At 40.7% G+C, this 15,336-nt stretch overlaps 1 protein-coding gene across 5 annotated transcripts in view; it reads right to left on the bottom strand.

The window, feature by feature from the left end:
* ADGRB3 (adhesion G protein-coupled receptor B3) overlaps positions 1-15,336 on the bottom strand; it is a 641,000-nt gene that overhangs the window by 510,583 nt on the left and 115,081 nt on the right. The window lies entirely within an intron of this gene.

Genomic DNA, 15,336 nt, shown 5'->3' with positions numbered 1-15,336 from the left:
ATCTAATGGCTGGAAACTGAAGCTAGACAAATTCAGACTGGAAATAAGGCACACATTTTTAAGGGCAACCATAATTAACCATTGGAACAATTTACCAACCATGGTGATGGACACCCCATCACTGACAATTCTTAAATCCAGATTGTATATTTTTCTACAAGATGTGCACTAGAAGTTATTTCAGGGAAGCTATATGGTGTATGTTATACAGGAGGTCAGAAAAGATTATAACAATTGTCCCCTCTGGCCTTGGAATCTAACTTAAAAAATACTAAATTTCCAAAATCTAAATACTATATTTTTGTATTTGTTTTCACTAAGCATAATAGTCTATATTGGTACCAATTTGTTTTTAAAAGATACCATAATTGCAAAGTAGTTTGTCAACTTTTTCAGGTATCAAACATTAGGCCTTACATTTTATTGGAAAGTAACCAAGAATCTAGTTAATGAGCCTGTCATAAACAGATGGTTAAGGGTTAATGTCTCTTTTACCTGTAAAAGGTTAAGAAGCTCAGTAAACCTGGCTGACACCTGACCAGAGGACCAATAGAGGGACAAGATACTTTCTAATCTTGGTGGAGGAAAGTCTTTGTTTGTGCTTTTTGTGTTGTTCGTTGTTCGCTCTCGGGACTGAGAGGGACAAGATGTACACCCAGGCTTTCCCAATCTTTCTGAATCAGTCTTTCATGTTTCAAAATAGTAAGTAATAGCCAGACAAGGCGGACTAGTCTTATGTTTGTTTTCTTAACTTGTAAATGTGTCTTTTTGCTGAAAGGATTTTTACCTCTCTTTGCTGTAACTTTGAATCTCAGGCTAGGGAGGGGGGTCCCTCTAGTCTATATGAATCTGAGTACCCTGTAAAGCATTTTCCATCCTGATTTTACAGAGATAATTTTGACCTTTTCTTTCTTTAATTAAAAACTTTCTTTTTAAGAACTTGATTGATTTTTCCTTGTTTGAGAATCCAAGGGATTGAGTGGGGGGAAAGGAGGGGGGATGGTTAATTCCTCTTTGTTTTAAGATCCAAGGAGTTTGGATCTGTGTAAGCTTCCCAAGGCAATCCGGGGGGGGGGGGGAAATCTGGGGGGAAAAGGAGAGGGGATGGTTAATTTCTCCTTGTTTTAACACCCAAGGGGTTTGAGTCTTGGGTTCCCCAGGGAAGGTTTTGGGGGAACAGAAAGCGTGCCAGACACTAACTTCTGGCTGGTGGTGGCGTACCAGATTTAAGCTAGTAATTAAGCTTAAAAGTGAGCATGCAGGTCCTCACTTTTTGAACTCTAAAGTTCAAAGTGGGGAAAAAACTTTGACAGAGCCATACAACAGTGTGTGTTTATTTTTCTTTTAAATGCGGACCTTGTAGAAGAGTCATGATCTACTCTGGCTTGTACATCATTTGTATTCATGGTCATTACTAGAATATATGACTTCTTTCCATAATAAATCTGACACCATGGCATCAGGAGTGGATATTTGAGCCTGGAGAGGAGGCTTGAAAACCTGATTTAGGTCTGCAGAAGAGATAAGATCTCACTTTTCCCTCCTAACTGTCTGTACCAGCCCATAATGCCTGTTGGAAACCCTCTATGGGTCAAAGATTTACATGTGGGTAGAGAGCAAGAGGACCTACTTCTTACCTCCTATGCTACTTCCAGCAGATTGAGGTTGCTTTACATTTTCTGCAGTTCCTCTTCCATGTCATGGAGTTGCCCTCCCTGTCCCCTTAAGAAATATTATGGCCAGAGGAAGCCCGGCAATGAAGTTTGCTTGGAGTTGTGATGCCAGGCAACTAGAAGGGCAATTGTAGGACTTTGAGGAAAAGCAAAAGCCCAAATGGGAAGCAAAAGGTTCAACAATTCCTAAAACTTCACTAAATGTTAAATTCATACCTTACAGATGCTTTGCTTTATTACTAGTATCTCACATAATAGAATACTCAATCATCTTCTCTAAACCAAAAAAGGCAATCATCAGTCCACTGAACTGTAAAATGATTAGAAAAAAATAAGATGGCTGAAGTCCATAAAAAATTATAACTGCCTCAGCCAAATACTCCCTAACAACTTTGAACAGGCATGACCTGTTAAATATCTGTGAGCACACCCCTAACATTCCCCAATCTATTTGAAATTTACTGTGACAGAATGGTAGCTTAGCTTCTTCTGTTGGCCATTCAGCGACTGCACAGTGTGAAATTTCTCCAGATAAAGCTATAAATCAGAAGCCAACAATAAATAAAAAGATCAAATTACAGACACTGAACCCTGCCAAAAAGGGGTGGTGTTCTTAAAGTGGAAAATATAATATACATTTCCTGTTCTGCAATCTTGTTAAAATACTCCAAAAATGATTTCATTTTTTGCTCTGCCATAAAAACATGTCATGAAATAAAATTAATGGAAGCATTACACTCAAAGAAAGTATGGAGCTGTTTTCCTTCTTGTATCATCAGAAAAGCCTTTTGTTTTTAAATCTACATTTTTACCTATTTAGACTTCATTCTTTGCCAGGATCTGCAGTCCTGGAAAATAATCATTATTTACTTATTTTTAACAAAACCTAATTCCCCTTTTTCTCTACCCACTTGCCAAATTAGTTGCTTAGTGTTCTACATTGACCACTTAACCATAAAAACAGGTGCTCACTGCCTTGGTGCAAGGAAGTGATGTACTTAGTCAACATTTAATCAAATGTAGGGGCGGGAGGGGATATCTAATGAATTAATTACTTTTAAACGTCACAAATTTAGATGGATATCCTCCCTCTGCTGATCCAGCTTTTTCAATATTATACATCTACACTTCTTTTCTAGATTCTCTGCACTGCCTTGATCAGTTTTTCCTGGGGTTTTATATTCCAGATTGGAGGGTTTTTTTCTGTTCTATTGCCCTCATAGAAAGGTTTTGTAAAATGGTTCTAATTTAATTCCTAACTTCTGTAGTATCTAACATTTCAGGACATTTCTTTTCCATTATGTTTTCTTCTTTAAACTCACTACTAGATGGGATCAACTACAACACCACCTTTTGAACTTCCCTCAATCGGTGTCACTCATGGAATCAATCTACAATGTAGCCATGATACATCATATTGATTAAGTCACACTCAAAAAAACTGCAAAGAATCCTGTGGCACCTTATAGACTAACAGACGTTTTGGAGCATGAGCTTTCGTGGGTGAATACCCACTTCATCAGATGCATGTCATGCATCTGACGAAGTGAGTATTCACCCACGAAAGCTCATGCTCCAAAACGTCTGTTAGTCTATAAGGTGCCACAGGATTCTTTGCTGCTTTTACAGATCCAGACTAACATGGCTACCCCTCTGATACTCAAAAAAACTGTTAGTTGCCTGCTTTTTTCTACCTATCTACATTTTTTTTTGCTTATAAATTCTGCCTCGATATAAATGTAAAGGAGTTGTGTCTTATTTCATTGTATTTCTTATTAATAATAATTATCACAATATGCCAGCAACATACTGTCATAAACAGATAGCTAAGGGTTAATGTCTCTTTCACCTGGAAAGGAGTAACCTGAAGCACCTGACCAGAGGACCAATCAGGAAACAAGACTTTTTCAAATCTGGGTGGAGGGAAGTTTGTGTGTGAGTTTTTTTTCTTTGTCTTGTGTCTGACCCTCTCGGCTCTGAGAGTGATCTTTCTGTCTCCTGCCTTTCTAATCTTCTGTTTCCCAGTTGTGGGTACAAAGAGATAAGACAGTAGGTTTATATTGTTTGTTTTTTTGTATTTACATGTGTGTAGTTGCTGGAATGTGTTAAATTGTATTCTTTGTGGATAAGGCTGTTTATTCATATTTCTTTTAAGCAATTGACCCTGTATTTGTCACCTTAATACAGAGAGACCATTTTTATGTATTTTTCTTTCTTCTCATAAAGCTTTCTTTTTTAGACCTGTTGGAGTTTTTCTTTAGTGGGAATTCCAGGGAATTAAGTCTGCAACTCACCAGGGAATTGGTGGGAGGAAGAAGTCAGGGCGAAAATCTCTTTGTGTTAGATTTACTAAGCCTGACTTTGCATACCCTCTGGGTGAAGAGGGAAGTACTTGTGTTTCAGGACTGGAAACGGGGAGGGTGGAGTCCCTCTGTTTAGATTCACGGAGCTTGCTTCTCTATATCTCTCCAGGAACCCAGGGAGGGAACACCTGGAGGGGGGAAGGGAAATGGTTTATTCCCCTTTGTTGTGAGACTCAAGAAATCTGAGTCTGGGGGTCCCCCAGGGAAGGTTTTGGGGGGACCACAGTGCGCCAGGCACTGTATAGATTCCTGGCTGGTGGCAGCTTTACCAGGTCCAAGCTGGTAACTAAGCTTGGAGGTTTTCATGCTAACACCCATATTTTGGACGCTAAGGTCCAGATCTGGGAAAAATGTTATGACACATACATGGCACTGTACTAGACTCAAAATAAATATGGTTTCTTCCTTAAACAAGTTGCCTTCTGAGGCCACAAATTCTCCAGTGAGCTCCATGGAAGTAGACCATTATGCCCGAGCAGAGCACAATGCAAGATTGAGGCCTACAAAGCAGTCAGAGAAAACAGGACACATTTTTCAGTGCCAAGGAGGATATAACTAAAAAATATTTTTATTTTGTAGTTATTAACTCTTGACTTACTCCTGGTGGACAACTCAAAAGAACTGTGCATACAAATGGTGCTATCTGAATCTGAATTCTTCCCATTCTGTCATACCACTTAGGGCATGAAAAAGGCTCTGCCATTCGTGTCTATCCTGAACTGCTCTCTGCATGTCCTCTGTGTCATTAAGTTCTATAAATTTTCCCTCTCCAACTACTGTGTGAAGGAAAGATTTTTTAAGTCAGTCTATTTTGCCTGTTCCAGCTGCCAAATGGCACACGTGTTTGGCAGACACGCTGGCTTCATTTTTAATATGTCCCAGATATTTTCATCTTATATTCTGTATAACTCTGGAGATAAGGTGTTGTTGAACTCTCTGACAAATCTCAGCATTTGTTATGAACTCATTCCATTTAATACCTAGTATTTTTCTAAGGTATTTGCTTCCAAAACATTTATATGCTGCTGTAGCTTTGGTGAACTTCCAGCTTTCAGATCCATATGTTAAGGCGGAATTCACATTTGAATTGAAGATTCATAGTTTTGCTTTTACACTTTAGATTTTTGATGACCAGATCTTGTTTAAGCTACTGAAAACATCTGCTGTCTTTCCAATTCATGACACTATTTCCTTCTGGACAACCCCAATGTCTTGCATGTTACTGCCAAAGGTATGTGAATTGACTCATCTCTTGTATTCCTTAACAATGGAACTCTGCTACTCAATCAGTGCATGAAGTGGCAATTAGTGATCATGAATATTTTTTTTCCCATGTATCAGGCAAAAAGAAAAAGTCAAGGATGCACCTGAGATCCCAACAATGGTATCTCATCGACTACATCATCATCTGATGTGAAGGTCGATATCGTGTAAAAAAAATCAATACAGTCATGTGAAGGGCGGACAGATCCACTCCAAACTGTTATTAGTAATTCGACCAGTGCATCACAAGTTGTCATCTAAATCAATCAGATGGCTCAACGTACAGCAATTGCAGGTTGAAACTATATGAGCACAGCTTTGCAGTAACATTACAGAAACCTGCTGGCTTGAATACTAGTGCTAATGTAAACAGTGAGTGGGTGATTTTTCGCAACAGTCTTGCCAACTTAGGTACAGCAAAATTGCTTTGATGAGAGTTAATCCAGAAATTCAACAGCTATGTCACTAAAAAACATGAGCTGCATTCTCATATTGTTGTGTCACATGTACCTGTTGGCACGGTTATAACATACAGGAATCTATGTCATGATAGCCAATCTACGCTTAGAGACATGCAAGATCAATGGTGAAATGCCAAGGCAAATGAAATCCAGGGCTATGCTAACTGTCATGAGTCCACAGACCTCCATGCTGCTTTGAAAAATGTATATGGTCCCCCACATATCACTACAGTGCCTTTGAAGAGTGTGGATGGCTTAACACTGATAACTGAGAAATCATTCTGTGATGAGGACAGCATTTTCACTGATCTTTGGAACATACTAACATCACAGATAAGGGACTAGTAAGAATAGGGTATCAGACAACATGTAATGATATCTTGGATAAGCCTTATCCCTTGATGAAATCAGCACTTGAATCAGTGCCATGAAGACCTGCAGGACTCCCAGCTTTGATGACATTCTTGCAGAAATAGTCAAGTATGGAGGGAGATCGTGCTGAGGCAACTGCGTGGACTATTTTGCAACATACAGAGTACTGAAAATGTACCACAAGACTTCAAAGACACCACCATTGTCACCAAATACAAAAGAAAAGGGGAAAAGTCTGACTGTAGTAACTATTGCGGTATCTCATTACTCTCCATCGCTGGAAAGATTCTGACCAGAGTACTCTCTGATCATCTGCCAGGCAACACTGCTAATTGCATGCTACCAGAGTCACAATGTTTTAGGCCAATGCAAGACATGGCAAATATCATATTTGTATCTCAACAGCAACAGGACACCGATGCTGTTTTTACTGACCTGGCTAAAGCATTTGACACCCTCAGTGGACCTGGGCTTTGTCAATTATTATTAGGACTCCAAAGCCAGATGTTCAGGTGGGCCTGGGGACAGCCACCCCGGCCGCTGCTGTGACAGCCCTGCAGCCAGCCGCAATGGCCACTGCTCAGGGGGCCCCAGGCAGCTGGCCCCGGGACCACTGAGCAGTGGCCGGTGCGGCTGGCCCTGGAGACCGCCTGAGTAGCGGTCCGTGGGGCAGATGGAGAAGCTGCTGTCGGCAGCCCCTGGGTGGCCAGAGCAGCTGCTTGCCCCATGCCCCCCAGCAGCTCCCTCCCCCTGGGCACCGCACCCCAACCATGGCCTCCCAAGATTTAGTCAAGTGTATTTATAATACAAGTCATGGACAGGTCAGGGGCAGTGATTTTTTGTTTATTGCCCATGACCTGTCTATGAGTTTTACTAAAAATACCCATGACTAAATAGCGACAAAGAGTCCAGTGGCACCTTATAGACTAACAGACGTATTGAAGCATAAGCTTACGTAGGTGAATACCCACTTCGTCAGATGCATGTAGTGGAAATTTCCAGAGGCAGGTATAAATATTCAGGCAAAAATCAGTCTAGAGATAACGAGGTTAGTTCAGTCAGGGAGGATGAGGCCCTCCTTTAGCAGCTGAGGTGTGAGCACCAAGGGAGGAGAAAGTGCTTTTGTAGTTGGCTAGCCATTCACAATCTTTGTTTAATCCTGAGCTGATGGTGTCAAATTTTCAAATGAACTGAAGCTCAGCAGTTTCTCATTGAAGTCTGGTCCTGAAGTGTTTTTGCTGCAGGATGGCTACCTTTAAATCTGCTATTGTGTGTCCAGGGAGGTTGAAGTGTTCTCCTACAAGTTTCTGTATATTTCCATTCCTAATATCTGATGTGTGTCCATTTATCCTTTTATGTAGGGATTGTCCAGTTTGACCGATGTACAATCCCTACATAAAGGGATAAATGGGCAGTCAGATATTAGGAATGGCAATGTTGTGTAATTGGTCCAATTTTGTTTAATCTCTTCTATACAGCAATGCTTGATGATGCTACAAGAGACTTGACTGCTGGTATCAGGACACATTTTAGATTATCTGGAAAACTATTTACTCTAAGCAGGCTGCATTCTTCCCCGTAGCTCTTTGAAGCAATTGCTGCTGTATGCCAAATGATTGTACTCTAGAGGCACATACTCTAGAAGAGACATAACTGATTTTGGACAGATTTGCAGAATATATAGAAAGGTACACACTGACAATCTGAAACAGATAGAGGTCATGTATCAACCTAGCCAAGGAAACCCTACAAGAAACCAGTCACCATCGGTAACACACAGCTGAATGTTATTACAGACTTCTGATATCTTGGTAGTATATTGTCAAATGATGTTACTATAGACAAGGAGCTGACAAGTCATATCAACAAAGCCAGTTCATCATTTGGCAAACTATGAGCAAGAGTCTGGCAGCGAGAATGTATTAAGCTCCAAACCAAGCTAAAAATCTATAAAGCAGTTGTGCTGTCCTACTTGTTGTATGGGAGTAAGACCTGGACCTGCTACTGGCATCGTATTAAGCTTCTGGATCAATTCCATGTATGACAGCTGCATGCCATACTCTGCATCAAACAGCAGGATAAAGGATGAATAATGAGTTTCTGGAACATAGTCTCTTTACAGATATTGAAAACATGCTTATTGCATAGCGGTTAGGCTGAGCTGGTCATGTATTGAGGCTGGACGACACCAGAATTCCAAAGCATAAGAATATAACTTAAGAACATAAGAATGGCCCTACTGGCTCAGACCAAAAGTTCATCTAGCCCAATATTCTGTCTTCCGACAGTGGCCACTTTCTTGAGTGGTAATAGCTAATTAGACTCCATCTTTTGTATGTAAAGTTGGGATTATGCTTTCCAGTGTGCATTACTTTTCATTTCTCAACATTAAATTTCATCTGCCATTCTGTTGCCCAGTCACTTAGTTTTGAGATATCCTTTTATAGCTCTTCACAGTCTGCCTGGGTCTTAACTATCTTTAGTAATTTTGTAGAATCTGCAAATTTTGCCATCTCACTGTTTACTCCTCTTTCCAGATCATTTATGAAAATGTTGAATAGGACTGGTCCCAGAACAGACCCATGCGGCACATCACTATTTACATCTCTACATTCTGAAAACTGACCATTTATACCTACCTACCCTTTGTTTCCTATCTTTTAACCAGTTACCAGTCCATGAAAGACCATCCCTCTTCTCCCGTGGCAGCTTACTTTGCGTAAGAGCCTTTGGTGAGGGACCTTGTCAAAGGCTTTCTGATAATCCAAGTACACTATATCCACTGGATCCCCTTGGTCCACATGCTTATTGACTCCCTCAAAGAATTCTAGTAGATTGGTGAGGCATGATTTCCCTTTACTAAAACCATGTTAACTCTTCCTCAACAAATTATGTTCTGACAATATTCTTCTTTATTAAAGTTTCAACCATTTTGCCAGGTATTGAAGTCAGGCTTCCAGGCCTGTAATTGCTGGGGATCACCTCTGGAGCCCTTTATAAAAATTGGCACCACATTAGCTATCCTCCAGTCATTTGGTACAGAAGCAGATTTAAATGATAGGTTACAGACTAAAGTTAGTAGTTCTGCAATTTCACATTTGAGTTCCTTCAGAACTCTTGGGTGAATATCATCTGGTCCTGGTGATGTATTGCTGTTTAATTTATCAAGTTGTTCCAAAACCTCCTCTAATGATATCTCAGTCTGGGACAGTTCCTCAGATCTGTCACCTAAAAAGAATGACTCATATTTGGGAATCTCAAATTTGGGAATCCCTCAAATCCTCAGCATGAAGACTGATGCAAGTTCATTTAGTTTCTCTACAGTGGCCTTATCGTCCTTAAGTGCTCCTTCAGCACCTCGATCATCCAGTGGCCTCACTGGTTATTTAGCAGGCTTCCTGCTTCTGATGTACTTAAAAAAAAATATTTGCTATTACTTTTTGAATCTTTGGTTAACTGTTCCTCAAATTCTTTTTTGGCATTCCTAATTATATTTTTATACTTCATTTGCCAGTGTTTAAATCCTAGTGAGGAAAATAGAAAGGAGCATAACTTCCACTTTTTAAAGGATGCCTTTTTGCCCTCTCACTGCTTCTTTTACTTTGTTGTTTAGCCTCGGTGGCTCTTTTTTGGTTCTCTTACTATGCTTTTTAATTTGGTGTATACATTTAAGTTGAGCTTCTATTATGGTGTCTTTAAAAAGTTTCCACGCAGCTGCAGCTATGTGGTGAACTGAAAGTGGGCAACCACATAAGTGTTTCTTCTGGCTGCCTCATAAGAATAACTTGAAAGACTGCAACATTATTATTGACAGCTAGGAGTCATCAGCAACTGATAGATCATGCAGTTGTTAGTGAGATTACCCAGTTTGAGATTCATTGGTGTATGGATCATGAGGCACGGAGGTGGAGACAGCAGGCAGAGATTGTAATTTCTTCCTAGGCATCAAGTTATCTATGCACTGCATGTGGAAATGACTATCACTTGCGCACCAGTGTTTTTATCTATAACCTTATGCACAAGACATAATACAGTCATCAGTACCACTCTCAGTTATGAACGACTAACAACAAAAAAGTATGTTTGATGCATTTCCAGCTTTTATATCCATATGTTAAGTTGGAAATCACATTTGAGTTAAAGATTCATAGTCTGGTCTATAAACTGTAGATTTTTGATAACAACATCTTGTTTAAGCTGCTGAATATAGCTGCCATCTTGTCAATTCGTGACATTGTTTCCTTCTTGACATACCCACTGGCTTGCATGTATCTGCCAAGATATATGAATTGACTCATCTTTTGTATTCCTTTGCCTGATAACATAACGCTTGAATTGAGAGTAGCTCAAGTTCTCATTAGATTTTTTGCCCCATTAACTGAGTATTAACCCTGTCTTTTTAATGCCGAACAGTTATATACACACAAAATATTTATCAACAAAGTAAGGATCAAGCTACCTACTAAAAACAATAACTATTCCCAAAGAGCTTTATTAACATAGAATTTAGATTAAGAGTACTGATCAGTAATTTATGTGGTAAAAAAGATGTTTAGTTATCCCAGTATCAAGCATTAAAAACCAATGAAATTCAGAGTCAAGGTTACATTGAAAGAAATCCATATATATTAAAGTATCGAAATGTGCAGTGAACGTATCCAAACCAACCTTAATCCTACTTTGTAGTGAAGCCATACAATCACCATGTGATTTTGATTATGGTATTTTAGCATTTGTGGACCTAAATTAGATTAAATTGATTTTTAAAGTCATCTATTTCTTTACCCCTTAAAAAAATAACAAAAAACTAACAAAAACAAAACAAAACAAATCTCCTCTCTTGGTGTCTGTCAAAGCAGAGATTGCCAGATTCTACATTTGAAAGCACCAGGAAAACACAGTGATAACTACCACTATCTTTATAAATATTAAACAGCAGTTATTAAAAGTCTCCTGCTGTTTAGGTCTTAATATTTTCAAAATAGCTAAATAAATACTAAATAAACTTGCTGTTGCAACAGAGCTAATGTGACATTTTTAGTTTTCATTTAAACAATGTGGTTAAAAGTATATTACCTCTTCAATTTATTTCCTGTTTATTCTTATCGGGAGACTAGGTCTCTGATAGATATCCAGTTTACTTACTGTAACAGGAGGTTCTTCAAGATGTGTTGTTCCTATCTGTATTCTATCTGTGGGCATGCGAGCCATGTGCCTGAGTCCAGTTCCTCTTCTTACTGCAATCCAACAGGATCCAAAGCAGAGGGGATGGGTGGTGGGTAATGGAATACAGATAGGGACCACACGTCTAAAAGATGTTGAGGTGCCAGAAGGTCTAGGATGGGTCTCCACTCAACCTTTTTTGAAAATTAGGAAACATGGGGAGTAGAATCCTCTCCCATGGTAATGAAATGGAACTCGCTCTATTCCCTCTTGACATAAGAGGGATTCCACTTCCCATTGAAGAGTTACCTCATGAGAGTGGTCTCTGAAGGGGGACTAGGAAGGACTTTTGTGAGATGGATAATCTTTGCGACCCAACTGTCTGTAGTTACTTCGTCCCAGGTGTAGCAAAGAGTGTAAGATAGCCCCCAAAGGTAACAGGGGCTGAGGTGGCTGGCACCAGTAGTGGCATATGTGTCTCGAACAATATGTCAAGAGTGATTCTTGGTGGGTGCTTGAGTCAGTAGAGACTGTGGCAGTAGCAGGGGCTGAGAAGTGAAGGCCTCTGAATCTTCTGACATATTCTCGATGGCTCAGCTGTGCACTGGTAATAAGGTCCATCCAGAGGGGGTTGTCATAACATATTCCCAGATTTGGACCTTAGTATCCAAAATATGGGTGTTAGCATGAAAACCTCCAAGCTTAGTTACCAGTTTGGACCTGGTAAAGCTGCCACCACCCAAAAAATTAGAGTGTTTTGGGGCACTCTGGTCCCCCCAAAAACCTTCCCTGGGGACCCCAAGACCCAAATTCCATGAGTCTTACAACAAAGGGGAATAAACCATTCCCCCCCCCCGTTCTCCCTTCCAGGTGTTCCCTCCCTGGGTTCCTGGAGAGATAGACAGAAGCAAGCTCAGTGAATCTAAACAGACGGACTCCACCCTCCCCGTTTCCAGTCCTGGAAAACAGAAGTACCGAGAGCTAATCTCTCTTCCCCCCTCACCCAGAGGGTATGCAAAGTCAGGCTTAGTAAATCCAACACAAAGAGATTTTCTCCCCTGACTTCTTCCTCCCACCAATTCCCTGGTTAGTTGCAGACTTAATTCCCTGGAATTCCCACTAAAGAAAAACTCCAACAGGTCTAAAAAAGAAAGCTTTATAAGAAGAAAGAAAAATACATAAAAATGGTCTCTCTGTATTAAGGTGACAAATACAGGGTCAATTGCTTAAAAGAAATATGAATAAACAGCCTTATTAAAAAAGAATACAATTCAAACACTTCAGCAACTACACACATGTAAATACAAAAGAAAAAAACAATAACCCCTATTGTTTTATGATCTTTGTACTCACAACTTGGAAACAGAAGATTAGAAAGCAGGAGACAGAAAAATCCTTCCCATAGCTGAGAGGGACAGACACCAGACAAAGAACAAAGAACTCCAACACAAACTTCCCTCCACCCAGATTTGAAAAAGTCTTGTTTCCTGACTGGTCCTCTGGTCAGGTGTTTCAGGTTACTGGTGTTACCCTTTTACAGGTAAAAGAATATTAACCCTTAGCTATCTGTTTATGACAGGGGTAGCCTCGGTTTATAGTATTGCATCTGGTGTTTCCTCCTGCAGGCCGCAGTATAAATTTCCAGGGAATACAGAGATGATTTTGAGTCTTTTAGTGAATGCAGGGACTCATCTGTTTTCTCACTGAAGAATTTTGACTCATCAAAAGGGAGGTCCTGGATAGTGTTTTGAACCTCTCTATGAAACGCTGATGATTTCAGCCTCCTCATAACTAGAACAGTGGCCAAATTTCTGGAAGCAGTCTGCTGCATCTACTGCACCCTGGAGGGTTACCTTTGCCACTAGCTTCCCCTGATCTAAGAGAGATTGAAATTGAGCCACTGTCCTCTGTGGGAAGCTTGCTTGAAGTCTGCAAGCCTGGAATAGGTATTAAAATTGTATTTCACAGCTTGGTAGCTGGCAACATGAAATTGTAGGCCTGAGGAGGAGGAGACATTCCTTGTCAGAAGGTCCAATCTCTTAGAGCCTTTTACAGTGTGACCTATTCCTTTCAGTAGCCACCTTTGCCACCATCGAGTTGGGGGCAGGATGGGAGAATAAGAATTCAGCCCCCTTTGCAGGTACAAAATACCACCTCTCAGCCTTTTTTAGTGTCAGGGCAGTTCTAGTATGGCCTCATTGATGGGTAAACCTTAGTCAGACCCTGCGGCTGCAAGATGTCCATGAACTGGTGGTGAGAGTCCTGGACCTCCTGTAATGGGATCTATAGGTCAGTGGCCATGTTTTGTAACAGCTACTGGTACTAGCAATGGTCATCTGGTGGTGAAGGTGAACAAGGAGTGACTGCTTTGTCCAGGGAAGATGAAGAGGAACCCATTTGAACCACCGATACCTGCGGATCCAGTTCCACTTCTTCTTCCTTATACACTGACTTCTGACCAAGGCCTGGACACCTGCCATGAGGATCCTGTGGATCCCAAAAAGGCCAGAAAGAGGAATCAATCAGTTGTAGGGGACCCCAAGGAAACCAAGATGACCAACGGAAGCAGCAGATCTGTCTTTTTACATATCTTGTCCTCAAATCCGGTGTTCATCAGAGCAAGTGCCTTAGGTTCCATTCATGAAGTCTCACCCAACCTGGACTGGCTCAGGGAGGAAATGCATTTCTTATGGACAGTCCTTGCAATCATGAGAGTGCCCTCTACTCTCCTAGGGTGCCCTGGAAGAAGGGTCCATGGGCTTAGATGTTAACAGTTCCACTCCAAAGCACATGCTTGGAGGAACACTGCTAAGCAGTTGAGACTGATGTATGGGGGAGGGGGAGGTCTCCCTCACCCAGACTGGAGAGGTGCTCCACAGCCTTCTCCATCACATGCTTCCGCAAGCAAAACTTCTGGGCTTATTGAGTTCTCGGTGAGAAGGAATGACAGATAGTGCACTTTGCAGAGATGATGTTAAAAAAACAGCGATAGTACAGGCAGTACTAATCACTGATGGAGAGGATCAAGGGCAGGAGATACAATTCTTGAATCCTGGGACTCTGGGCATAGTCCTGGAGCCAGGTGAGAGGTTCCCCAAATGGGGAGACAGAAGTACTCTATATTATTCTATACACTTTTCAACTACTAATCTAAGAATATAACTATTTACAGATGTGTTCTGTATTGGTTATACAATGAAGTGAAGGAGGATACAATTCTGACTCAGGCCATGCGGCTGTAAGAAGGAACTGGAGAGGCATCGACACACACTGCCTGTTATACCCTTGGTTGGGGGCATGAGGAGAACCATTTCACATATATATGGACCAATGAATGCTGTTTTCAACAGCTTCTGGACTCAGGCTCATGGTGCATATGCAGATCCATGTGTGAAATAAATATAGGGACCATCACTCAAAGAATTACCAGACTTGATATTCTCTCACACAGTCACAACCAGCCCAGAGACCTTTTACAGACTTGGGGGGCTCCACCCATAATTCTGTTGGACCTGAGTTTTTTCACTCTCAAAGTAAACCTGAAGTCTAGATTGACTGAACCCACTGCTACATTATGACACAAAAAGTTGGATGAATTAGTATACCATCTTGCTTGGTCTGTTTCTCTGTACCCCCCTCTCACACATCCAACTTCCACAACAAAGCAAACTTGTTTATATTAAATATTACTGATAAAGCATAGCAGGATGCTTTTTGTGCGTATTGTTATTTCTAAGGGTTCTACCTGCACTGCTGCAAAAGCAGCAAATATTGGCTTTATATATGGTCAGTTGATGCCGCATGGCCTTATAAAATAAAATACATCTTTATATGGCAGCAAGCCATAAAGAGGTGGAGAGGTGACCTGGATTTGGACCAACCTCCAGCTCTAAATACAGGATTCAATTTAATTTCTTTAGCCTATTTTGAGGCTGTACAACAATTTTTCCAGGCTTAGAATTTACTTTGGCTCTTGGCTAGAGTATTGCCTTTGTGTGAAAATGTATTAAGGATCAGGCTTCCAGGAGCCTATCTTGCAAA

Source organism: Gopherus evgoodei, chromosome 3 (genome assembly GCF_007399415.2).
Source record: "Gopherus evgoodei ecotype Sinaloan lineage chromosome 3, rGopEvg1_v1.p, whole genome shotgun sequence".
Classification (NCBI taxonomy): domain Eukaryota; kingdom Metazoa; phylum Chordata; order Testudines; family Testudinidae; genus Gopherus; species Gopherus evgoodei.
The sequence above is the reverse complement of the archived record's forward strand: the minus strand, read 5'-3'. Positions and strand labels throughout refer to the sequence as shown.